This window comes from Cherax quadricarinatus, chromosome 1 (genome assembly GCF_038502225.1).
Source record: "Cherax quadricarinatus isolate ZL_2023a chromosome 1, ASM3850222v1, whole genome shotgun sequence".
NCBI classification, from domain to species: Eukaryota; Metazoa; Arthropoda; class Malacostraca; order Decapoda; family Parastacidae; genus Cherax; species Cherax quadricarinatus.
Window position 1 is genome coordinate 5,088,414 of NC_091292.1, and position 27,192 is coordinate 5,115,605.

A 27,192-nucleotide genomic window follows, 5' to 3' on the forward strand; every position below is an offset into this window, starting at 1 on the left:
TATTGAAGTATATGTGTGTAAAAGTTAAGAGATATTTACCGATGATCTGCTAACACAACCTCTCCTGAAGGCGGCAAGACAGCTACTGGGGATGTTAGTGTGTGGTTGTGACGGGCGCAGCTTGCTTGACCCCCCCACCACAACCCCACTAACCCCCACCTGGGCCACCCCCACTCCACTAACCCCACCAGGGCGACCCCCCACCCCAAAAGGGCCGCCCCTACCCCACCATCACCACCCCCATCCCAATAACTTCCACAAGGGGGCCCCCATCGCACTAACCCACACCATGGGCGCCCCCACCCCACTAACCCTCACCATAGACGTCCCCACGCCACTAACCCTCACCATGGCCGCCCCCACCCCACTAACCCTCACAATGAACGCCCCCACCCCACTAACCCTCACCACGGACGCCCCCACCATGGCCGCCCTCAACCTGGCCCGCCTCCAACATTCACCAATCAACGCACCACCTCAGCACAAGCGCACTTGCTTCTCAAAAGTCTATGCAATTTTTTTCTTCATAATGACAAGCCCGCTGCAACCTCATGAATCCTGGTGTTGCACGCCGACTATCATTCCTCTCTGTATGTGTGCTCGTCTGCTACAAACCTACATGGCTGATATAATTTACACCACATATTTGAAAGGGAAAAAGTGACTAGTATTGATTTTACAGATACTTGCCAAGATGTAAATTTATTTAGGTATAGGTAGACATAAATGCAATTTACACAGGTTATCATATATAGTAACATATGTGTAAATTACCTAGAATAATCCCCCAAAAAGTCAGTGTGATTTATTTCCATTGTGGTCCGTATTAATGTATACTTCCGTATAAGAGACCGAAAATTAGCCTAGAAAGGTTAAAAGTGACCAAGTTTTAGAAAATAAGGCATAATGTAATATAATATCAGATGGACTTATTAGATTGCCATGTTTCTCCCTGTAAGTTACTTTCAGTACTCTTGCTGCCAATTAGCAGCATAAATTTGTCTCTAAAATGGAACTGTAGTATGAAATTGGCGTGCACAGCTTCTCCACGACTGCCGGTGAAATCCAAGTTTCTTGTGAGGGTTTTTATAGTAAATGTTGTTCCCATGACCGGCTTGCTAAGGCATATACACATTTCTCAAGAGTAAGCGGCCTCGCTGCTCCTCTGAATCAAGTTTGCGTAATACCTGGCGAAGGTTACGCTTCCTGACACCCGCAAAAAAGATGCTTAACTCTATATTAATTGATCCCTGTGATGTTACGTAATACATGGCGACAGTTCATTAAGATTAAGACCTATACAGAGTGCATTAAGGCTGCAGGACAACTAATAACAACAGCGTACTAGATTCTCCCTGTACATAAGTGAGAGAGAGCTATGCCACACCTCTGAGTGCTCAGGGACCTTCCTGGCTAATACCTTCTAAAATACTCTATGAATCATATATTTCCTGATAAATTTATTTCGGGTAAGTTGAATACTGGCTGTATTAGGAAGTGTAAAAGCCATGTGAGAAATAATAATAATAATACTAAAGTAAATGCTAAGGCCAAGCTTTAAAAAAGATATACTTTCCCTTGCAACACGCAAAGCAAGATATTTATCTACAGGGAAGTCTCTTTTCTCTCTCTCTCTGTTGAGAAGGGAGAGAGAGATAAAGAAGACGGGAAAAACAAAGGAACAATTAGACATCTGCTAGATAGCGAAAGTGGTAAGATACTTAGCTAAGGGCCAAGGAAGAAGAGGTTTCTATTTAATTTTTTGAAGCACAGCCTGTATGAATCAATCAGGGCAAGGAGCGGTGAAGGCTCCATCCTCCGTCTCTCTAACACCAGCCGGTCACCATTCAATATACAATTACAGGAGAGGAAATATTGTAAAAAATCGCTAAATATGAATCACAAGGCTGCAGGCAGAAATTTTATGCTAGGGGAGGAAGGAGTGTATTTCCAAGCCTTAGAATTTGTGTAAGTAGGTTGAACGTGGGAAGACGACCCGTAGGCGCTGTAACAGCGTCCTGGTACAGCGCCCTGGTATAGCGCCCTGGGGATAACAGAAAGACGGTCCAGTTCACTGCATCAAGAGATTTTTACCAGCATCATGGTACCCCCCTTTCAAAGGCTGTTAAATAGTTTTATTATGCACCCCATACCCATGTTGTGGACGGTAGTCACCCAATACCCATGTTGTGGGCGGTAGTCAGCCCATACCCATGCTATGGAGGGTAGTAGAAAAAGTTTACCTTGAAAGGTAAAAGTGGGAAACATATCAAGTGTACATAACGTCAAGGATACAATGGTACAAGCAGGTAGACACAGTGCTAGATTACTTAGTACATTTTAATACAAGTAAGTTCATTAAGGTACAGATACACATAAGTATATATATACAAATTTAGGTGATTGCAATTATCTTTCATATTAACATATGTGTAAATTACCTATGATAACCCCCAAAAAGTCAGAAAAAGTGACTTACTTCCATTGGAGTCCCTTGAATATCTTATTATTTAAAGCTTAGGTATAAAATATAGCAGAAAAATTAGAGGATACAGTATGAAGCTATAAGATACAATAGAATGTTATGATACAGCAGAAAGCTATAAGATACCTCAGAAAGCTTGAAGATACATCAGAAGCTATAAGATGCAACAGAAAGCTATAATATACAGCAGGAAAGCTATATAAGATACAGCAGAAAGCTATAAGATACCTCAGAAAGCTTGAAGATACATCAGAAGCTATAAGATGCAACAGAAAGCTATAATATACAGCAGGAAAGCTATATAAGATACAGCAGAAAGCTATAAGATACAACAGAAAGCTATAAGATATAACAGAAAGCTATAAGATGTAGCAGAAAGCTATAAGGATGGGTAGAACAGATGTGGTAGGGTAAGGTGTGGTATAAAATACCGATAATTGTTTAAAAAAATGTCATTCCTGCTCGTGGTTATCTCTGGGACTGAAGAGTGATTCGTAGCGACACGCAACCTGGGTACAACATACTAATACTGTGTGTGTGTGTCTTCACAGCACATGTGTTGTCTGTGTATATAAAGTGGATGATAGCACGATAGCTTAAGAATTGTAGGATGTTATGTCTGATAAGCACACCGGATAACGTTTGCAAGAATTGTGATGGAAAGACTGTCTGAAAAGAAAGAAAAGTGTGCTTGCAGAAGGCCAGAATGAAAGATTAGGTTTTGCCGCTGAGGTGGTTAGTTTATTGTCCACCTCATATCCACCACATGTGCCCGAAATGCTCAGGCATCTTAGTGGCTTTCTTTGTACTTAACATTTTATAAAGTGTAAATCACACATTATAACATTTGCAAAGAAGTAAAAATATTATTGTATTGTATCCATCGTGGGGAGGATGGCGTAAGACCATACGAATACACAAAAGGCCTAGGAACTAGGCCCGAGGATGTGGCTAAAGTGAACACCACCTCGATAATAGGAAGACAGAGCTAGAAACAAACAAAAGAGCACACTGTGTTCATAATATGAGTCAAGTGGGGTGCCTGAATATAAAAAATAAGTGTTTACTCGACTTATAAGGCGTAATGAGGGGGAAGTAGGCAGGAGCAGCAGCAGCTCAAGGAAGGTCACCACACATACAACTCTCCTCTAAAGAACCTTAATAAAATAATGAGAACTTAAGTAGCTAAAGAAGATGAACAAAGTGCTAAACCCGTGTGGCTCATTCAGCTCCAAGAGGTCACTCTCGCACCTAAGTAATGAACTTTAGAGTTTATGTAGAATTAACAAGGCAGGGAGAGCGGACAAAATGCTACACTACACTGAACATAACAGCTACGACACAATAAACCTAACTGGAATACGTACTTGTAGCAGAGTTGGTGGCCAGAATGCAAGTCATCAAATATTTTAACTTGATGTCCAAATTTATTTTTATCGAATTACCGCAAAAAAATACACGACTTATTTGGCATAACAATAGATCCTTCATGAGCCAAGTGTACAAACTGTGCCTAGAAAACAACAAATACACACAGTTACAAGAACTCACACTGCACCCAGGATATGAACCTACGTTTGGGAAATACCAGAGTACTGTATCCACTGCACCACCACATTTCAAATATACACATTACGCAGTCCAATCTCCTACACTAATTTGCCCGATGCAACAGACAGTGATAACAATGCAGGAAATGTTATCTCTGTTGTCTTGGGAAAACCCAGTGCCCTAAGTCCAACTACAAAAGCAGTTTGATTCCAGTGGAACAAGTAACTATTTTAGACTAGGAGTGTCGAAGGAGTGAACTTCTCATGAAATAGGTTAGGGCCAAGACCTGGAAGCTTGTCGGAAGGTACAAGGTTTAGTAGGTATCCTGAACACCTATCATGTATTAAAGCACAGGATCGTTCCTCTCTGGATGCTGCCGGTAGTTGTTATGGGGGACGCCAGACAAAGTTTACAGACGTGAGGGACGCTCACCCCTAAATTGGTTAGTGCTTTCCATGGATATAGTAATACTGATTCTGGTGAGAGGGCTCTCAATGCAGGGATGGTTCGTTGAGGAGATTCAGCATTTACAGGAAATGTGGCACTACCAGCTGGGGGAGATAAACAGGGAGAGAAATAGGGAATTATGAATAAATGGTTTAGATTTAGAAAACCGACTTGTGCAACATTTGGGTATCTTTATTGTGGAAAAAAAGATAGCCAAATGTTGCACAAGTGTCTCATTTATCAAATGAGGGATCTATCTACCTACCTGGAGATGATGGCATCACTAACATACACAGTCACCCCTTCACTACACAACATCCAGAGGGATACTGCTCTACAGCTTTTTTATTTAGCAAACGTGGATACATTAGCGATGTATTACTATCCTGTTCTATGTGGTAGTTACACAGTGGGAACAAAAAAAAACTAGCTATGTTTCCTGGTTATATTTCATCACAGAGTGGATTTCTTACCAAGTGTTGAAATCTGTCAGCCCGGGCTAGGAGACTTTAGTAGGGCAACGAGGATATCGTCAAGTACTTCTCATATGAGAAATCTGGGTTGAAAAACATTTAATATCGGACTTTTGATTAAAGGAGACTGAACATACACTGATGACAGCAAAGCAATGAGTGAAATATTTAAATGTCAATATGATACAGTGTTCACTGAGCCGTTAATCAACTAAAATATTGACGACTCAAATGAGTTCTTCATGAACGAGTTACAAAATGTCACAGAAAACTCAATAATCTCTAATATAACCCTAGCTCCACTTGATTTCGAAGAAGCCATTGATTGCATACCAATACATTCCTCCCGAGGCCCTGACTCGTGGAGCTCCATATTCATCAAGAATTGCAAGAAGCCATTATCACATGCCTTAAATATTTTATGGAGAAGGAGCCTGGATACCGGAGTCATCCTACAGTCATTAAAAACCACTGATATAGTCTCACTCCACAAAGGTGGCTGCAAAAAAACTATGAACTGATAGCACCAACGCCCCGCAGTATCAAGATTTTTAAAAGAGTTAAGAAGGAAGACTGCCAGTCACATGGAATCGTAGTAGTTGCACAACCCAGGTCAGCATGGGTCCTGCCTCTTGCAATTACTGGACCATTACGACATGGTCTTGTATGTTCCTCACACCGAACTTACTACTGACTGTATGAACAATAAAAGGCTTAGAAGGTGAAAGATACCTTCTGTAAAAAGTAGGGAAGTTATGAGTTCACGGCCAGAGGTCCAGTAAAGTGTTAATAACGGATAAGTAACTATATAGTCATAAGAGATGAAACGAGTGGTGGTAGCATTGAGGTGCAGGGAATCACAGCATACATAAATTGAGCATATAACCGTTACCTCTACTAAACAGGAAATAATCTTTTCCTTAGAAGTGTAGGGGAAAGTTAGCGTAGGCCTAGCTGCTGTGTAAATAATAAAACAATGATCCCAGTATAGCGCAGTGAAAATTGTATTTTGAAAGAACACAGTGTATATCCTTGAGATAAACAGTGTACAGCACTACATAAAAGGAATTTAAATAATAATAATAATAATAATAATAATAATAATAATAATAATAATAATAATAAAAATAATAGTGAAGTGTGGCAGTGTGGGTAAGTCCTGCCCGGCTCACACCCACCCTACACCCACCACCCACCCTACACCACTACCCACATACTGCAAACTTGGTTCGTATAAATACATCTTGCATATTACTGGCACCAGCAAGAGAAAGGTAAAGTGGAAATCAGTTTTCTTCCGTGGCATACAGAGTGTAGTAGGATACAGACAGGATGTCAGCACAGCATATCTGTGGGACATGTAAAAAAATCCTTGGAAGGAAATCCAGAATCACATGCAATCTATGCTCTTCCAAACACCATATCTCTTGTACTAGACTAAATACAGCCTCAAAAAATGACCTCGAACTAGCAAGGTGCTTCTGGTTGTGCAATAAAGATGTAGAACTTTGGGCAGGTATCAGAAAGGTACTAAGGAGAGTAATAAATGATAAAAATAATCAAGAAAACAAGGATGACCTCTTGGATAGTCTACCAAAAATATATAAAACATGGGAGCAAGAGATAGTGTATCAAAAAATGCAGAATGTCCATACCACAACAGATGACTCAAAACTAGCTAGTCACCCACATGGTGCTAAGCCAGACCCATTCCCCCAGTCATAGCACTAATACCCACAGTGCTGGTGCTGGCCCAGGCTCCCCCAGTCATAGCACTAATACCCACAGTGCCGGTGCTGGCCCAGACCCAGCTGCTGGCCCAGGCTCAGCCCCCAGCCCCAGTGCTGACCCAGACCCAGCCCCCAGCCTTACTGCCAGCCCAGACTCTCCTAGGGACACTACCAAAACCACCACAAAAACAGTAAATATATAACCATCTAAAACCGTAAATATACAACCATCATTGCACAAGACCGTGGCCCACAGTACAGATGTTGGAGAGGAGTCTCCTCCTTCTTCCTCTACTGGGGAAAGTAGATGGAATCCAGGACGGGGTGGCCCTGGCTTGGATACTGAGGATTATAGTGCAGTCCCAGAACCTGCAGAAATTGACAACACACCTCCCAACAATTCTCAACCAAAGGTGAATTTGTGCAAATATTATGCTTGGGGCATCTGTAAGCATGGAATAACAGGGGAAAAAAATGGGACATGCAACTTTGAGCATCCCAAAAAATGTAGCGACCTCCTGTCTAAAGGAGTGTGTCGTTCTTCTTCCTGTACTTTCTTTCACCCAAAAATGTGCCACTCCTCGGTCCTCCAGAAGCAGTGTTACAACATCGACTGCCCTGCATACCATCTAAAAGGGACCAGGAGGCACAGACCCCACAAGACAAACAATAGTAGCTATGACAACCCAACTCCAGGTGATTTTTTAGTGGCAGGAAACGAAAAAAGATAATGGAAGGAAATAACAAAAATAGTCCACCACCTCGGAGCCTTGTTGGACTAGAGGCGCAGCCAGTGGCCACCCATGGCCCTCCAGAATTACAACTACTGATGGCAATAACAAAATCCCCCCAACAAACACAGAATACAACCTCATTCATATTTGCTAATATACAGGGCCTTAAGCCATCCACCAACAACAAAATACCTTTTATCAGTGGACTTCTAGAGGAGTCTAATGCAATGTTTGCAGCCTTCACAGAGACTCACACAAAAGATCACTTTGACAGTGAAATATGGATTACAACCTTTTTAGATGCGACAGAAAAAAACAGGCAACAAGGGGGGGTTGGCCTGTATGTCAAAGAGTCCCTTATCTGCACGGAGTTGCTGAGCACCACAAATGAGGTAGTTGAAGTTCTATCAATAAAGATCGAGAACCAAAACCTAGTCATTGTGGTTGTATACAAGCCACCAGATGCAACCTCACAACAGTTCAAGGAACAGCTACTGAAAATTGATTACTGTTTGGAAAACCTTCCAGCTCCATCCCCAAACATCTTACTGCTTGGTGATTTCAACCTAAGGCATACAAAATGGAAGAATGTAGCAAATAATGTTATAGCTGAAACAATCCCTGGAGGTAGCGCAGATGAAAGGTCACACACACATGAGCTACTAAGTCTCTGCGAAAAACACACCTTAAGCCAGCAGATAGTGGAGCCAACAAGACCTTATCTTCACAAATAATGAGGACCTGATAAGAGACATAAGAATATCAAAAACAACTAATTCCGATCACAACCTAATCGAAGTCCAGACGTACATGCATAGGGGTCCTGATCAGCAGAATGCATGTACCTGTGAAGGTGTATTCAAAAAATACAACTTCAACAACAAGAACATCAACTGGAACCAGGTAAACCATGTCCTAAACGAAACATGTTGGGAAGATGTCTTAAATGACTTGGATCCAAACCAGTGCCTTGAAAGGATCAACTTCCTGGCAGCCGAAGCATGTTCTAGGCATATTCCCCTAAGGAGAAGAGCAGGAGTAAACTGGAGAGAGAAAGACGCTCCCTCTACAGAAGACGACGAAGAGTCACTGAGCTCCTCAGGAGTGCTGGAATATCTGATACACGAAAGAAGGCACTGACCAGGGAAGTGGAAACTATTGAACTTAAGTTAAATGACTTACAGAAACCAGGAGAGGCAGGAGGAGCTTAAAGCTATTAGTGAAATTGAAAGAAATTCAAAATATTTCTTTTCATATGCCAAAAACAAGGCAATTACCACATCTAGTATCGGGCCCTTACTCAGACAGGATGGGACTTACACAGATGACAACAAGGAAATGAGTGAAATATTGAAATCCCAGTACGACTCTGTGTTTAGTGAACCACTAATCGGTCTGAGGATCGACGACCCAAATGATTTCTTCATGAATGAGCCTCTAAACTCCATAAATGTATGCCAGATTTCCGACATTACCCTAACTCCGATAGATTTCGAAAAAGCCATTGACAACATGCCTATGCACTCAGCCCCGGGCCCAGACTCATGGAACTCTGTTTTCATTAAGAACTGCAAGAAACCCCTCTCGCATGCCCTAAGTACACTATGGAGGAGGAGCTTGGACATGGGTGAAATTCCACAGTCACTTAAAACAACGGATATAGCCCCACTCCATAAAGGTGGCAGCAAAGCATTAGCTAAGAACTATAGACCAATAGCTCTGACGTCCCACATCATAAAAATCTTTGAAAGAGTGCTAAGAAGCAGGATTGCAAATCACCTGGATTCCCAAAATCTGCACAATCCAGTGCAACATGGGTTCAGGGCAGGTCGCTCCTGCCTCTCACAACTACTGGATCACTATGACATGGCCTTGGATGCACTGGAAGAAAATCAGAATGCGGATGTAATATACACAGACTTTGCAAAAGCATTTGACAAATGCGATCATGGCGTAATAGCCCATAAAATACGTGCTAAAGGAATAACTGGGAAAGTGGGGAGATGGATCTTCAACTTCCTAACAAATCGAACACAAAGAGTAGTGGTCAGCAGAGTTAAATCGGAGGCTGCCATAGTGAAGAGCTCTGTTTCACAAGGCACAGTACTCGCCCCCATCTTATTCCTTATCCTCATATCAGACATAGACAGAGATATACACCACAGCACCGTATCATCCTTTGCGGATGACACTAGGATCTGCATGAGGCTGTCATCTGCTGAGGACGCGGTTAACCTCCAAGAAGATATAAACAAAGTTTTCCAGTGGGCAACGGTAAACAATATGATGTTCAATGAGGACAAATTCCAACTACTCCGTTATGGAAAACTGGAGGAGATAATAACTAGAACAGAGTATACTACTGACTCCGGCCATACAATAGAGCGGAAAAATAATGTAAGGGACCTGGGAGTAGTAATGTCTGAGGATCTCACTTTCAAGGATCACAACAGTGCCGCGATCGCACGTGCAAAGAAAATGATAGGATGGATAATGAGAACTTTCAAAACGAGAGATGCCAAGCCAATGATGATCCTTTTCAAATCACTTGTTCTCTCTAGGCTGGAATACTGCTGTACATTAACATCTCCATTCAAAGCAGGTGAAATCACAGATCTAGAGAGTGTACAGAGATCCTTTACTGCACGTATAAGTTCTGTCAAGCACCTTAACTACTGGGAACGCTTGGAAGCACTTGACTTGTACTCGTTGGAACGCAGGAGGGAGAGATATATCATAATCTACACTTGGAAAATCCTGGAAGGAATGGTCCCAAATCTGCACACAGAAATCACTCCCTACGAAAGTAAAAGACTGGGCAGGCGATGCAAAATGCCCCCCAATAAAAAGTAGGGGCGCCATTGGTACACTAAGGGAAAACACCATAAGTGTCCGGGGCCCAAAACTGTTCAACAGCCTCCCATCAAGCATTAGGGGAATTGCCAATAAGCCCCTGGCTGCCTTCAAGAGAGAGCTGGACAGATACCTAAAGTCAGTGCCGGATCAGCCGGGCTGTGGCTCGTACGTTGGACTGCGTGCGGCCAGCAGTAACAGCCTAGTTGATCAGGCCCTGATCCATCGGGAGGCCTGGTCATGGACCGGGCCGCTGGGGCGTTGATCCCCGGAATAACCTCCAGGAATAATAACCTCCAGGTAACGGCACGCATAACGGAGATAAAACACCTCAATTACTGGGAGCGCTTGAAGTTCCTGAACCTGTACTCCCTGGAACGCAGGCGGGAGAGATACATGATTATATACACCTGGAAAATCCTAGAGGGGCTAATACCGAACTTGCACACGAAAATCACTCACTACGAAAGCAAAAGACTTGGCAGACGATGCAACATCCCCCCAATGAAAAGCAGGAGTGCCACTAGAACGTTAAGAGACAACACAATAAGTGTTTGGGGCCCAAGACTGTCCAGCTGCCTCCCAGCATACATAAGGGGGATTACCAATAGACCCCTGGCAGTTTTCAAGCAGGCACTGGACAAGCACCTAAAGTCGGTACCTGACCAGCCGGGCGATGGCTAGTACATTGGATTGCGTGCAGACAGCAGTAACAGCCTGGTTGATCAGGCTCTGATCCACCATGAGGCCTGGTCACAGACCGGACCGCAGGGGCGTTGACCCCCGGAACTCTCTCCAGGCAAACTCCAGGTAAACCGAGAAAGAACTCAATAAGTGTCAGGGGACCACGAATCTAACACATTGCACAAAGAGGGATTACCAGACCCCTCAAATCAGTTCCTGATCAATCGGGTTGTGATGCATACGTTGAACTATGGGCGACAGGCACCAATAGCTTGATCGACTGGGCCAGCAACCTGGAGGCCTGGTCTGGGACCGGGCCGCTGGGGCGGTGACCTCCGGAAGCAACTACACGTAACGTACAAGTATTCCAAGAAAGACTCAACAGCTGCGGCAGTTTCAAAGTTTCTTTGCAGGAGAACTGTAGTTACTATCACTTGGAAATTACTGTCTCTCACGATGACCTTTATCAAACAGAGGAAAAATAGAACTCATAATTTTGTTTACTGACACATCGGCCGTTTCCCACCAAGGAGGGTGATCCGAAAAAGAAAAACTTTCATCATAATTCACTCCATCACTGTCTTGCCAGAGGCGTGCATACACTACAGTTATAAAACTGCAACATTAACCCCCCCCTTCAGAGTGCCGGCACTGTACTTCCCATATGGATAACTAAAATGTATTGAACAGTTGTCAATACTCAATAATAATCCACATGGAGACAGAAACACAGAAGATTATTTGATCTGTGTACTTGGATCCCCTTCTGGGATCCTCTGTTTATGTTCATCACAGCCAGGCAACCGAAATTATGTACAGTGGAGAAAAAAGAAGTGAGAGAGATCTAGACTTCATTATGTATGTAAGAATTCATACATATATCAATATATAAAAAATTCAGATTAGTTGTTGCAGTATCCACCCAGTTACACACACACACACACACACACACACACACACACACACACACACACACACACACACACACACACACACACACACACACACACACACACACACACACACACACCAATAATTACTAAAAATGAGGTTATCTCGTATATAATGAGTCACGCTACTCCATTCATGAGGTCATCCACCTCGGTCAACCAACATGAAAACTGTTCATCTCATGATAGCAAAAATTATACAAAAGATAACCTTATAGCCTACTGAGAGAGAGAGAGAGAGAGAGAGAGAGAGAGAGAGAGAGAGAGAGAGAGAGAGAGAGAGAGAGAGAGAGAGAGAGAGAGAGAGAGAGAGAGAGAGAGAGAGAGAGAGACTGTCAAACCACTGATGTATAGATGTCACCACAACACCACAATCACATTTACAACTTTCCGGCGTCACGTTCACACACATCAGAAAAGAATGTTCGCAAGCGACGAACGACACGGGTTCGAGACGATAAATTGTTACCTCACAAATCCACCAGAGTTCTGCGGCAGGATAACACAAATACATAATGAAATATAGTGATGCGTGGACTGTTTATCCTTGAACCACAAGAACGAATTTCACTCTGTACCCCACAAGACCCTTGTCTAAAAATTAGAGGAGCAAGCAGGAACAACGAGATATTACAAAGCATGGAAGAATACGTAAGGGAGAAGAGGCAGAGTGATGATCTGATTACAAAGATTGATACATGTGAGAGCTGGGGTTTACGAAGAGTGAAAGTGAGATCACTGTAGTGGCGGACCTACATTTTTGAGGCTCCTGAAGCTTTCATGAAATGTTATGGGGGCCCCTTCATAACCCCCTTCTCATCCAGTAGACCCAAATTTTGTTTAAGCAAGTGGACTAAAGTCGCTTCTTGGGCCCCTCTGGGATGAGGGGCCCTAAAGCTTAAGCTTCGTTAGTTTCATAGTAGATCCGCCCCTGACCAGACCAAAACTTTTTCTGGTATTGATGAAGACATTCCTCAGGAGATGGAAGGAAGCCTGTGTGTTCCTTTTCGTAGATTTGTGAAATTAATGAGAATAAAAGCCGGAGATGACAGAGGAAGGCTACAACACCACCTGGACAACTGCTGGCTGTCTTCAAGACTTAGCTGGACAAATACCTAAAGTCAGTACTCGATCAGCCGGGTTGTGGTTCGTAGGTTGGACTACCTGCAGCCAGCAGTAACAGCCTGGTTGATCAGGCTCTGACCCACCGGGAGGTCTGTTCAAGGACTGGATCGAGGGGGCGTTGACCCCCCGGAACACCTTCCAGATAGGATTAACTAGACAGGTACCTACTGAGTTTTAAATAGAGCAAATCACAAAAAGCCAACGATAACGACGTTTCAGTCCTTCCTGGACCATTCTTAAGTCACAACTGACTTGACGGTTGTCCAGGAGGGACCGAAACGTCATCAGTTTCCTCTCCTAAGTGCGGGTTACACGCGAGTAGTTTCAACCACGGTATTGTGGCCTATTCTAAATGAAGGTTATAAAAATCAGAAGGCGACGTAGATCTGTAACTGGGTACAGATGAGGAGGAAGATGGATGACTGTAAACGTCAGCCAAGTGGATGGACTCAGAGATGAGGATAATACAGAGTATACAGTCAGAGACACACACCAACTGAAGAATTTGACAGCAAATACGTGACTTGTGAAGCAAACATTAGCTTTAATGAGCCTCATAGATGAGGCCTAATATTGAATTTGCAACCACATCATGAATCACGCATGATCATGTGCAATCAGATGAAGAGGGACTAAAAGAACTGATCTTGAAGACAACAGGGTATTGAAGGATTAGGACAGATACGATCATGATGTAGAAGATAATATGAATATTTGATAGGGTGAACGAGGAAAGAACGTTAGAAAGGCAGGAAATGAAGACAAGGGATCCAGTTGGATGGTAGAAATGAGTCTCAAGGATTCTATGAAATATTTATTCAGCCTCAGAACCTACAGCAGCAAGTGGAATCCGAGGCGAAGACGTGATAGAAGTGGACTCAGTAAAGAGGTTAAAGAATAATAATGGTTTAGAAAGACACGTAAGCAAACACTGTGACATATTTATTAGAAAACGTTTCGGTCCTGGGACCTTGATCACTTCTAACATACAGAGGTAGAAAGACATTATATATATATAGGCGGAGAGTGAGGTGTGAGTGACTCATGACCTGAGGAATGTCATGTTGTGATGAGGACGGGTAGACGATGAGATCATGTGACTCCTGTGTTGTTGAACCATCAATAAAGTTTACACTTGAACTCGAAAATGATGGCAAACTTCCTTTCCTCGACGTTCTCCTGTGCAGATCTCCCGACAGTGACAAACTTCTCTTCAAAGTGTATAGAAAACCTACCAACAAGGACGATCTTATACACTTTTATTCACACCAAGACACCCGCACTAAGAGAGGAGTCCTCATTGGCTTCTTGAGAGCTCTTCGCATCTCCAGCCCTTGTTTTCTAGAAGAAGAATGCATTTACATAACACAAGCCTTCACACGTCTTCAGTTCCCATCTTTCTTCATCCGAGATTGCAGACTCAAGGCACAAGCTATCCTCAACAAACCGCCCATGGAACAGCCCCCTAAGCAGCTCATAGTACTCCCATGTGGTGATGTTGCCACGAATACTCGCCGGGCACTTGCTATGAGTAACATCAACGTTTCCACCATAAACATATCATCTATCAAAGACCTCACTACGAAACGCAGCCCCACACCTCTAACTTCTACAGCAGGCGTCTACACTATCCCCTGTGAGTTCTGTCCCAAGAAATGTGTAGGCGAGACAGGCAGAGATCTTGCAGTCCGCCTGAATGAGCATCGAAATGCCTCTAACAGAGACGATGTAAGGTACGCATGTGTCCTCCACAGAGACTCCACGGGGCATTTGATGAACTGGAACGAGGCACAACTCGTTCTCACCGAACCAGACCTCAGACGCCGACGGTGCCTAGAAGCCTCACTAATCGCCGTCACCGACACTATAGAACGCAACACTGGAAACTACAAAATTTCAAAAACATTGGCATACATGATACTTAAGCACCACCAACCCAACAACACAGGAGTCACATGATTTCATCGTCTACCCGTCCTCATCACATGACATTCCTCAGGTCATGAGTCACTCACACCTCACTCTCCGCCTATATATATATATATAATGTCTTTCTACCTCTGTATGTTAGAAGTGATCAAGGTCCCAGGACCGAAACGTTTTCTAATAAATATGTCAGTGTTTGCTTACGTGTCTTTCTAAACCAACTTGTCGGTATTTATTACCAAGGTTTATACCAAAGAATAATAATGACAGAGTTAATAAAGCTAGGACTGAACTCGGTTAAGCACAGTTAGGAGGCAGGGCCAGGAGCTGATACTCGACCTATAATGGATGAAATCTAAGGATGAAAGAATGGAACTCGTGGAGTTAAAGAAGGATCAGTGCTGGACTCCGCATTGTTCCCGAGTGTATATTAATTATTTCATAAAAACAAACTGCACATCACTGTCTGCTGATTATGTCAAAATGACGAGGAAAGAGAGAGAGAGAAAGAGGGTGGCAGGTGTGCAGCAGACTGAGAGACATCACCAGTGCTCCAGTACACCCTTATTACACTTTAACCAAAACAAAAGCAAAGTTATGAAATTGGAAGATGATAATGATGATGATAATAATAATAATAATAATAATAATAATAATAATAATAATAATAATAATAATAATAATAATAATAATAATAATAATAATCTTTATTTGTACTAGTACATGTACAAGTTATACAATCCTAGGTGACATCACCTGAGTAAGACCCGCGTCAGGAAACACTTGTCCTGCTTCCTGACAGACCTTACCTAACCTCTTACGCTGAATGTGCTAGTAGTATATTCATGGGGAAGCGCTAATCCCGCAAGGGTCACACAGGACTTGGAGAAATGGGAGGTAATTTGGTTTGGCACGCGGAAGGGGAAAGGCAGCTCTATATTCATTGCATCAAAAGCCCTTTACCAGCATTAAGGTGCCTCCGTGAAGGTGTCAACTCTGTGTTGTATAATACATTTGTTCCAGTTGTTCATAGCTGCTACGTTAGTGTGTGTGTTGTGTTGCAACACTCGTGTGAGTGTGTGTACTCACCTATTGGCCCCGCCTCTTCGCTGGTCCTTACTAAGCTCACTCTCTCCCTGCTCCATTAGGTTTATGTGTGTGTGTGTGTGTGTGTGTGTGTGTGTGTGTGTGTGTGTACTCACCTAGTTGTGGTTGTAGGGGTCGATTCACAGCCCTTGGCCCCCCTATTCACTAGTCGTTACTAAGTCACTCTCCCTGTTTCATTAGCTTTATCATACCTCTTCTGTGTGTGTGTGTGTGTGTGTGTGTGTGTGTGTGTGTGTGTGTGTGTGTGTGTGTGTGTGTGTGTGTGTGCAACACCTGGGTATTTTTATTTAAGAGTTTCGACCGCGCCTTTCACCCGACTGATGAAACTTGCTGCGCATCAGAAATGACTCATCAGTAAAGATAAGCAGGTGCTGCCCATCTGTCTTACTCATCAACTTGTCGGTACTGTATGTCATTTATAATAAGAAAGCTTCATTATTCTGGTGGTGTAGCCAGCAAGATACAGTGTGTAGGTTAAGACATGTTATCTACCAGATATACATAGCCCGCACATAGGAAAAACAAACTTATAACGACGTTTCGGTCCAACTTGGCCCATTAAGTAGCCACACTGTGTGACTTGTCAATGGTCCACGTATGACCTAAACGTCGTGGTAAGTTTCTCTCTCCTATGTGCCTTCTGTGCCTCACCAGACACATCATCCACCAGAGACGGTCACTTCACCTCTTATAAATACAAAGTGACTTTCTTTCGTGCCTAACAATATTTTCTTACGTGTAAACTACATCTGTAGTGAAGAAAACAGTTATTTGTATTTGTAAAGTAATAAACCCGTCTGTGTAAGACGACCATCCTGTAAGAGTCGTCATGCTACGTACAACAGTTTGTTTACCTTCTCGTCTGTGCAAGACGACCATCCTGTAAGAGTCGTCATGCTACGTACAACAGTTTGTTTACCTTCTCGTCTGTGCAAGACGACCATCCTGTAAGAGTCGTCATGCTACGTACAACAGTTTGTTTACCTTCTCGTCTGTGCAAAACGACCATCCTGTAAGAGTCGTCATGCTACGTACAACAGTTTGTTTACCTTCTCGTCTGTGTAAGAGGACCATCCTGTAAGAGTCGTCATGCTACGTACAACAGTTTGTTTACCTTCTCGTCTGTGTAAGACGACCATCCTGTAAGAGTCGTCATGCTACGTACAACAGTTTGTTTACCTTCTCGTCTGTGTAAGAGGACCATCCTGTAAGAGTCGTCATGCTACGTACAACAGTTTGTTTACCTTCTCGTCTGTGCAAGACGACCATCCTGTAAGAGTCGTCATGCTACGTACAACAGTTTGTTTACCTTCTCGTCTGTGCAAGACGACCATCCTGTAAGAGTCGTCATGCTACGTACAACAGTTTGTTTACCTTCTCGTCTGTGTAAGAGGACCATCCTGTAAGAGTCGTCATGCTACGTACAACAGTTTGTTTACCTTCTCGTCTGTGCAAGACGACCATCCTGTAAGAGTCGTCATGCTACGTACAACAGTTTGTTTACCTTCTCGTCTGTGTAAGAGGACCATCCTGTAAGAGTCGTCATGCTACGTACAACAGTTTGTTTACCTTCTCGTCTGTGTAAGAGGACCATCCTGTAAGAGTCGTCATGCTACGTACAACAGTTTGTTTACCTTCTCGTCTGTGCAAGATGACCATCCTGTAAGAGTCGTCATGCTACGTACAACAGTTTGTTTACCTTCTCGTCTGTGTAAGAGGACCATCCTGTAAGAGTCGTCATGCTACGTACAACAGTTTGTTTACCTTCTCGTCTGTGTAAGAGGACCATCCTGTAAGAGTCGTCATGCTACGTACAACAGTTTGTTTACCTTCTCGTCTGTGTAAGACGACCATCCTGTAAGAGTCGTCATGCTACGTACAACAGTTTGTTTACCTTCTCGTCTGTGCAAGACGACCATCCTGTAAGAGTCGTCATGCTACGTACAACAGTTTGTTTACCTTCTCGTCTGTGCAAGACGACCATCCTGTAAGAGTCGTCATGCTACGTACAACAGTTTGTTTACCTTCTCGTCTGTGCAAGACGACCATCCTGTAAGAGTCGTCATGCTACGTACAACAGTTTGTTTACCTTCTCGTCTGTGTAAGACGACCATCCTGTAAGAGTCGTCATGCTACGTACAACAGTTTGTTTACCTTCTCGTCTGTGCAAGACGACCATCCTGTAAGAGTCGTCATGCTACGTACAACAGTTTGTTTACCTGCTCGTCCGTGTAAGACGACCATCCTGTAAGAGTCGTCATGCTACGTACAACAGTTTGTTTACCTTCTCGTCTGTGTAAGACGACCATCCTGTAAGAGTCGTCACGCTACGTACAACAGTTTGTTTACCTGCTCGTCCGTGTAAGACGACCATCCTGTAAGAGTCGTCACGCTACGTACAACAGTTTGTTTACCTGCTCGTCCGTGTAAGACGACCATCCTGTAAGAGTCGTCATGCTACGTACAACAGTTTGTTTACCTGCTCGTCCGTGTAAGACGACCATCCTGTAAGAGTCGTCATGCTACGTACAACAGTTTGTTTACCTGCTCGTCCGTGTAAGACGACCATCCTGTAAGAGTCGTCATGCTACGTACAACAGTTTGTTTACCTGCTCGTCTGTGCAAGACGACCATCCTGTAAGAGTCGTCATGCTACGTACAACAGTTTGTTTACCTGCTCGTCCGTGTAAGACGACCATCCTGTAAGAGTCGTCATGCTACGTACAACAGTTTGTTTACCTGCTCGTCCGTGTAAGACGACCATCCTGTAAGAGTCGTCATGCTACGTACAACAGTTTGTTTACCTGCTCGTCCGTGTAAGACGACCATCCTGTAAGAGTCGTCATGCTACGTACAACAGTTTGTTTACCTGCTCGTCTGTGCAAGACGACCATCCTGTAAGATGTACATAAATAATATACAATACCGACAACATAATGAAAATTAGAGACATGTGCAACATCTGAGTATCTTTATTGTAGACGCTTCGCCAACCAGTGGCTTTATCTATACAAATTCATGGACATGAATTCGTATTGATGAAGCCACTGGATGGCGAAACGTCTACAATAAAGATACGCAGATATTGCACATGTCTCTAAATTTCATCATACTGTAAGAGTCGTCACACTATGTACCGCAGTTATTCACCGTCTTGGATGGACAGAGATCGTTTTATATATGGTTCTGAGAAGTGCTTTTGTGTGCTCAAGCAATTAAAAAAGCTAGATCATTTCGGAATTTTATTCCCCCGACCTTTTTTTCCTTCCTTTGGTAGACGTGACCAGTTTGTATTTCTTTTATTTGTCAGTGTTATTCGAGAATTGTAGAAATATAACTACTGGATATTCCTCGTTAACTTAACCTTCTTGTTATGATTTTACTTAGGTAGGAATGTAACTAGGAATACCCGTAGAGCTTCGCTTGTATTTAATATTCTGTAGTTATTGTAGGATTTAATGTGTAGCCTTGAAGCTTTAGGAAATATTAACTCCAGCTCTACTGGAAGCTGCTGTACCTACTGAACCCACAGTGGAATGCTTGACGATATCCTCTTCACTCTACTGAAGTTGTCGGTTCAGGCTGCCACAAGGAACTGAGGCTACCTCATCCTTTCTCAGATCAAACCTCTTACCTGTTACTGTCCTGGTGCTGTACGAGGTCTAGTATCAGCACGTCCTCTTTTATACAATAACCTGTGTGTGTGTGTGTGTGTGTGTGTGTGTGTGTGTGTGTGTGTGTGTGTGTGTGTGTGTGTGTGTGTGTGTGTGTGTGTGTGTGTGTCGATTACTTAAAAAGATAGTTTGTATGTTGGAATATAACAGCAGAACCATCATTCGTGATGGAGTAAGGCAGGACAACTATCCTACGTGGATGAATAGTACAGGAAACCGATCCTGTGTGATGAAATAAGGCAGGAAAACTATCCTAGGTGTAGGAACAAGACAGGAAACCCAACCTGCATGATAGCAGTACATTATGATCAAACAGGTAACTCCTAACGAGGCAAAATGTCAACTAATCCAGCGAAGCCTCGCAATATTTTATTAAGCAATTCTGATAAAAAAAATCTGACGAGTCATCTTGCTAGAACATTCAAAGCATATTTGCTGTTACTGATACAGAAACATTGCCTGTAATATTATCATGCTACGGTTGATCGATTCGGGATACTGACTGGAAAAAGTCACGGACTTATCTTGACGACCCACGAGCCCAGGGCACAACCCAGAAATTTGGGAATCCCAGGCAAACTCACACACCACATATTCTTCGGTACATTTATTCGATATTTTTACGGTAGAGACAGATTTTTTTTTATTTTCTATTAGGCCTACTACTACTACTGCTAATAATAATAATAATAACGTTTTTTATGTTCCAAATGCCAGACCCTCATAATCACTGATAGTCGAACCACTGACACTTCTCTGGTTGTCAAGGAGCTGCGCATAACTTTATAGAAACTGCAAAGTTCAAAGTGAGTTTTCAGAAAAGTTCCTTGTTCTGTCATGACGGTAAAACTTTTGATGACCTCTGACATGCTGACCTTCTGAACAATATCATTCACGGTCCAACACAATACCAGAGATTTCAATCTTTCATTTAGTACAGAAACCGCAGTAATGTTTTAATAATAATGGTAGAATTCCCCACAATATGTCAGGTGAATGAACACAGATGCAACTAATGTGACGTTTTTATTGTGGCAACGTTTCGCTCTCAAGGAGCGAAATCTCTGGTACTGTGACGTTACTCAAAAGATCAGCATCAAAAGTTTTACCGTCATGCTAGAAACAACAAGGAACTATTTTGAAAACTCGCTTTGAGCTTTACAGTTTAAAGTGAGCTTTCAAAGTTTAGCGAAGCCACGTTCACATGTAGCATTAATCACAGTGATCTACATCCTTCTCTCTGGTGGATGTCATCTTTCTCCGATCTCTCGTCACCACAGATGCTTCAGTGCACCAACTCACATTTTCCTCCCATCGTCATTTATACGATTCGTCTCATCTTTCAAAGACTCATCTGTCGTCTGGACAATTTTCAGATATCTGAGCACATTTGTTTCCTCCAGTCTGACACCCGATCTTTCATTGCCTAGCTGTTTTGATGCTCTCAGTTACCTTGTTCCTCCCAACGTTCACCTTTAGTTTCCTTCCTTCATATACTCTCCCAAATTCCTCCTCTAACTTTAGCAAATCGCTCTTTAGAACCTCCCAAAAGCACAGTGTCATAGGCAAAAAGCAACTGTGACAATTCCCACTTTATATTATATTCTTTATCATTCAGTCACGCACCTCTCCAAGCACACCAGCTTTCACTTTTTTTTTAACAACCCCATCTATAAATATGTTATATTTTAAGGCTTAATCAACGCTTTTTCCTACATTAACAAATTATAATACAACATTGTTTGGTATTATCCAGTCTCGTTAGTTGGCTGTTGTTGTCGTTGCTGTTTTCTATTTATTCTAAGTGGGTGACCTACTTGACGTAACTATAATACACTTTATAACATTGAGATGTTTTGATGTTGATACGCGTATCTGAGAAAGTCTTGCCATTTAATGGCCAGTTTATTGTTGCTTAAATTTGCCCTAGTTGGCACCAGTGCCTCTCAGCCGGCCATTTGACGACCTGAACATTATATATATATATATATATATATATATATATATATATATATATATATATATATATATATATATATATATATATATATATATATATATATATAATATAATATAAAATACAACTGCATTAGAATTAGGCCTTGAAAGTCTTGAAGGTAAGTGTTACGGCTAGGATTTATGCCTGAGGAGAATACTATGTTGTGGTAATTGCTCTACATGAGAGATTGTCTCAAACTTTGACTGCTGGCCAGTAAATATTACTAACCTAATTCTGGCTATTTATATAATGTTTGCGTTAATTAGTTGAACGAGTCGCTAATATTCACAGGCATCTATGATACAGTGGAACTATCAGTAACTATTGTACTATCATGGACTACTGTGGAACTATCAGTAACTATTGCACTACCATGGACTACAGTGGAACTATCAGTAACTATTGCACTACCATGGACTACAGTAGAACTATCAGTAACTATTGCACTACCATGGACTACAGTGGAACTATCAGTAACTATTGCACTACCATGGACTACAGTGGAACTATCAGTAACTATTGTACTACCATGGACTACAGTGGAACTATTAGTAACTACTGTACTGCCATGGACTACAGTGGAACTATCAGTAACTATTGTACTACCATGGACTACAGTTTAACTATCAATAACTACTGTACTACCATGGTCTACAGTGGAACTATCAATAACTACTGTACTACCATGGTCTACAGTGGAACTATCAATAACTACTGAACTACCATGGTCTACAGTGGAACTATCAATAACTACTGTACTACCATGGTCTACAGTGGAACTATCAATAACTTCTGTACTACCATGGTCTACAGTGGAACTATCAATAACTACTGTACTACCATGGTCTACAGTGGAACTATCAATAACTACTGTACTACCATGGTCTACAGTGGAACTATCAATAACTACTGAACTACCATGGTCTACAGTGGAACTATCAGAAACTATTGTACTACCATGGACTACAGTGGAACTACCAGTAACTACTGAACTACCATGGACTACAGTGGAACTATCAGTAACTACTGAACTACCATGGACTACAGTGGAACTACCAGTAACTACTGAACTACCATGGACTACAGTGGAACTATCAGTAACTACAGTACTACCATGGACTACAGTGGAACTATCAGTAACTACTGAACTACCATGGTCTACAGTGGAACTATCAATAACTACTGAACTACCATGGACTACAGTGGAACTATCAGTAACTACTGTACTACCATGGTCTACAGTGGAACTATCAGAAACTATTGTACTACCATGGACTACAGTGGAACTATCAGTAACTACTGAACTACCATGGACTACAGTGGAACTACCAGTAACTACTGAACTACCATGGACTACAGTGGAACAATCAGTAACTACTGTACTACCATGGACTACAGTGGAACTATCAGTAACTACTGAACTACCATGGACTACAGTGGAACTACCAGTAACTACTGAACTACCATGGACTACAGTGGAACTATCAGTAACTACTGTACTACCATGGACTACAGTGGAGCTATCAGTAACTACTGAACTACCATGGTCTACAGTGGAACTATCAGAAACTATTGTACTACCATGGACTACAGTGGAACTATCAGTAACTACTGAACTACCATGGTCTACAGTGGAACTATCAGTAACTACTGTACTACCATGGACTACAGTGGAGCTATCAGTAACTACTGAACTACCATGGTCTACAGTGGAACTATCAGAAACTATTGTACTACCATGGACTACAGTGGAACTATCAGTAACTACTGAACTACCATGGTCTACAGTGGAACTATCAGAAACTATTGTACTACCATGGACTACAGTGGAACTATCAGTAACTACTGAACTACCATGGTCTACAGTGGAACTATCAATAACTACTGAACTACCATGGTCTACAGTGGAACTACCAGTAACTACTGAACTACCATGGACTACAGTGGAACTATCAGTAACTACTGAACTACCATGGTCTACAGTGGAATTATCAGTAACTACTGAACTACCATGGTCTACAGTGGAACTATCAATAACTACTGAACTACCATGGACTACAGTGGAACTATCAATAACTACTGAACTACCATGGTCTACAGTGGAACTATCAATAACTACTGAACTACCATGGACTACAGTGGAACTATCAGTAACTACTGAACTACCATGGTCTACAGTGGAACTATCAATAACTACTGAACTACCATGGTCTACAGTGGAACTATCAATAACTACTGAACTACCATGGTCTACAGTGGAACTATCAATAACTACTGAACTACCATGGTCTACAGTGGAACTATCAATAACTACTGAACTACCATGGACTACAGTGGAGCTATCAGTAACTACTGAACTACCATGGACTACAGTGGAACTACCAGTAACTACTGAACTACCATGGACTACAGTGGAACTATCAGAAACTATTGTACTACCATGGACTACAGTGGAACTACCAGTAACTACTGAACTACCATGGACTACAGTGGAACTATCAGTAACTACTGAACTACCATGGTCTACAGTGGAACTATCAATAACTACTGAACTACCATGGACTACAGTGGAACTATCAGTAACTACTGAACTACCATGGACTACAGACACCTATATTACACAGAACAATAACTCTCCTATATTACTAAACTCGTAATCTCCAAAATTAACATCTACAAGGAATGTAGATGCCAATGTAGTTTTAGAGTACTCAACTCCCAACCGAAAAGTCTTGGAATCGATTCCCAGTACTTCAGTGCCTCCTGTCTGCTTCTCCTTCTTCTGGCACTTCTCATTGGAGATATTAGTTGAATATCTATGTCACTGTGGCACAGAGTACTTCTGCACCTTCTCTCAGCACCCATGGAGATGTGTTTTATGGTCCCATTGCTCTTATTACATTCATTTAGTGGTGCCATTACCTGATACCCGTGTCAGAGTTGCGGGATCCCACACGGGTGATTTCCTTATCATTGGTTCGTTGTTTGTGCTCTTGTAAACAAAAATCGTAATGTCCTGTGTGTGTGTGTGTGTGTGTGTGTGTGTGTGTGTGTGTGTGTGTGTGTGTGTGTGTGTGTGTGTGTGTGTGTGTGTGTGCGCTCGTGCAGGCATGCAGACATGTTTGTGTGTTGTGATTCCATAAAAAATCCTTCACAGAATGTTTATAATATCAAGGTGAACGTTGGTGTGGTGAGCGAGGTTAACCGGGTCTAGCAATCCATCGCTACGACTCACAGGTACTGGTGCTGACAACCAGAGCTAGTGTTAGTACCTCGTGGGTTCTACACGTGGCTAGTGGCAGCCACGACCACTGCTGACAGCCACGCCCACTGCTGACAGCCACGACCACTGCTGACAGCCACGCCCACTGCTGACAGCCCATACAAGCTGCGTGTCACACCTTGCCAGGGAGTGTGTCAGCTGATGCACTGACTGCACTTATAAGCTTAAATTTTCAATTTCCAACAATTTTTTTCTTGTCAGCCTTGGTAGCAGCACATGGTGGGCAGCACATGGTGGGCAGCACATGATGGGCAGCACATAGTGGGCAGCACATGATGGGCAGCACATAGTGGGCAACACATGGTGGGCAGCACATGGTGGGCAGCACATGGTGGGCAGCACATAGTGGGCAGCACATGATGGGCAGCACATAGTGGGCAGCACATGGTGGGCAGCACATGGTGGGCAGCACATGGGGCAGCACATGGTGGGCAACACATGGTGGGCAGCACATGGTGGGCAGCACATGGGCAGCACATGGTGGGCAGCACATGGTGGGCAGCACATAGTGGGCACCACATGGTGGGAAGCACATGGTGGGCAGCACATGGTGGGCAGCACATGGTGGGCAGCACATCGCGGGCAGCACATGGTGGGCAGCACATGGTGGGTGGGCAGCACATGGTGGGCAGCACATGGTGGGCAGCACATGGGGCAGCACATGGTGGGCAGCACATAGTGGGCACATGCAGCACATGTGGGCAGCACATGGGGCAGCACATGGGTGGGCAGCACATGGTGGGCAACACATAGCAGCACATGGTGGGCAGCACATGGGGCAGCACATGGGGCAGCACATGGTGGGCAGCACATGGTGGGCAGCACATGGTGGGCAGCACATGGTGGGCAGCACATGGTGGGCAGCACATGGTGGGCAGCACATGGGGCAGCACATGGTGGGCAGCACATGGGGCAGCACATGGTGGGCAGCACATGGTGGGCAGCACATAGTGGGCAGCACATGGTGGGCAGCACATGGGGCAGCACATGGTGGGCAGCACATGGGGCAGCACATGGGGGCAGCACATAGTGGGCAGCACATGGTGGGCAGCACATGGTGGGCAGCACATGGTGGGCAGTACATGGTGGGCAGCACCGGGTGGGCAGTGGGGCAGCACATGGTGGGCAGCACATGGTGGGCAGCACATGCACATGGTGGGCAGCACATGGTGGGCACATGCAGCACATGTGGGCAGCACATGGTGGGCAGCACATGGTGGGCAGCACATGGTGGGCAGCACATGGTGGGCAGCACATGGTGGGCAGCACATGGTGGGCAGCACATAGTGGGCAGCACATGGTGGGCAGCACATGGTGGGCAGCACATGGTGGGCAGCACATGGTGGGCAGCACATGGTGGGCAGCACATGGTGGGCAGCGCATGTGGGCAGGACATGGTGGGCAGCACATGGTGGGCAGGACATGGTGGGCAGCACATGGTGGGCAGCACATGGTGTGCAGCACATGGTGGGCAGTACAGCACATGGTGGGCAGCACATGGTGGGCAGCAGTACATAGTGGGCAACACATGGTGGGCAGCACATGGTGGGCAGCATAGTGGGCAGCACATGGTGGGCAGCACATGGTGGGCAGCACATGGTGGGCAGCACATAGTGGGCAGCACATGGTGGGCAGCACATGGTGGGCAGCACATGGTGGGAAGCACATGGAGGGCAGCACATAGTGGGCAGCACATGGGGCAGCACATGGTGGGCAGCACATGGGGCAGCACATCCTGGGCAGCACATGGTGGGCAGCACATGGTGGGCAGCACATGGTGGGCAGCACATGGTGGGCAGCACATAGTGGGCAGCACATGGTGGGCAGCACATGGTGGGCAGCACATGGTGGGCAGCACATTGTGGGCAGCACATGGTGGGCAGCACATGGTGGGCAGCACATGGTGGGCAGCACATGGTGGGCAGCACATGGTGGGTAGCACATGGTGGGTAGCACATGGTGGGCAGCACATGGTGGGTAGCACATGGTGGAAAGCACATGGTGGGTAGCACATGGTGGGGAGCACATGGTATGCAGCACATGGTGGGCAGCACATGGTGGGCAGCACATGGTGGGCAGCACATGGTGGGCAGCACATGGTGGTGGACAGCACATGGTGTGGGCAGGTGGGTAGCACATGGTGGGGAGCACATGGTTTGCAGCACATGGTG

General features: G+C 43.9%; 1 protein-coding gene across 4 annotated transcripts in view; it reads right to left on the reverse strand.

Moving 5' to 3' along the window:
* The window catches only part of Pino (protein pinocchio), a 49,266-nt gene that overhangs the window by 12,918 nt on the left and 9,156 nt on the right, over positions 1–27,192 (reverse strand). For 2 of the 4 annotated variants that reach the window (XM_070088426.1, XM_070088375.1), the window contains exon 1: positions 40–170. The exons of the other annotated variants lie outside the window; for them this stretch is intronic. The gene's annotated coding sequence lies outside the window, so the exon portion shown is untranslated. Of the gene's footprint in view, positions 1–39; positions 171–27,192 lie in introns of those variants that run through there. 4 annotated transcript variants of the gene reach the window in all.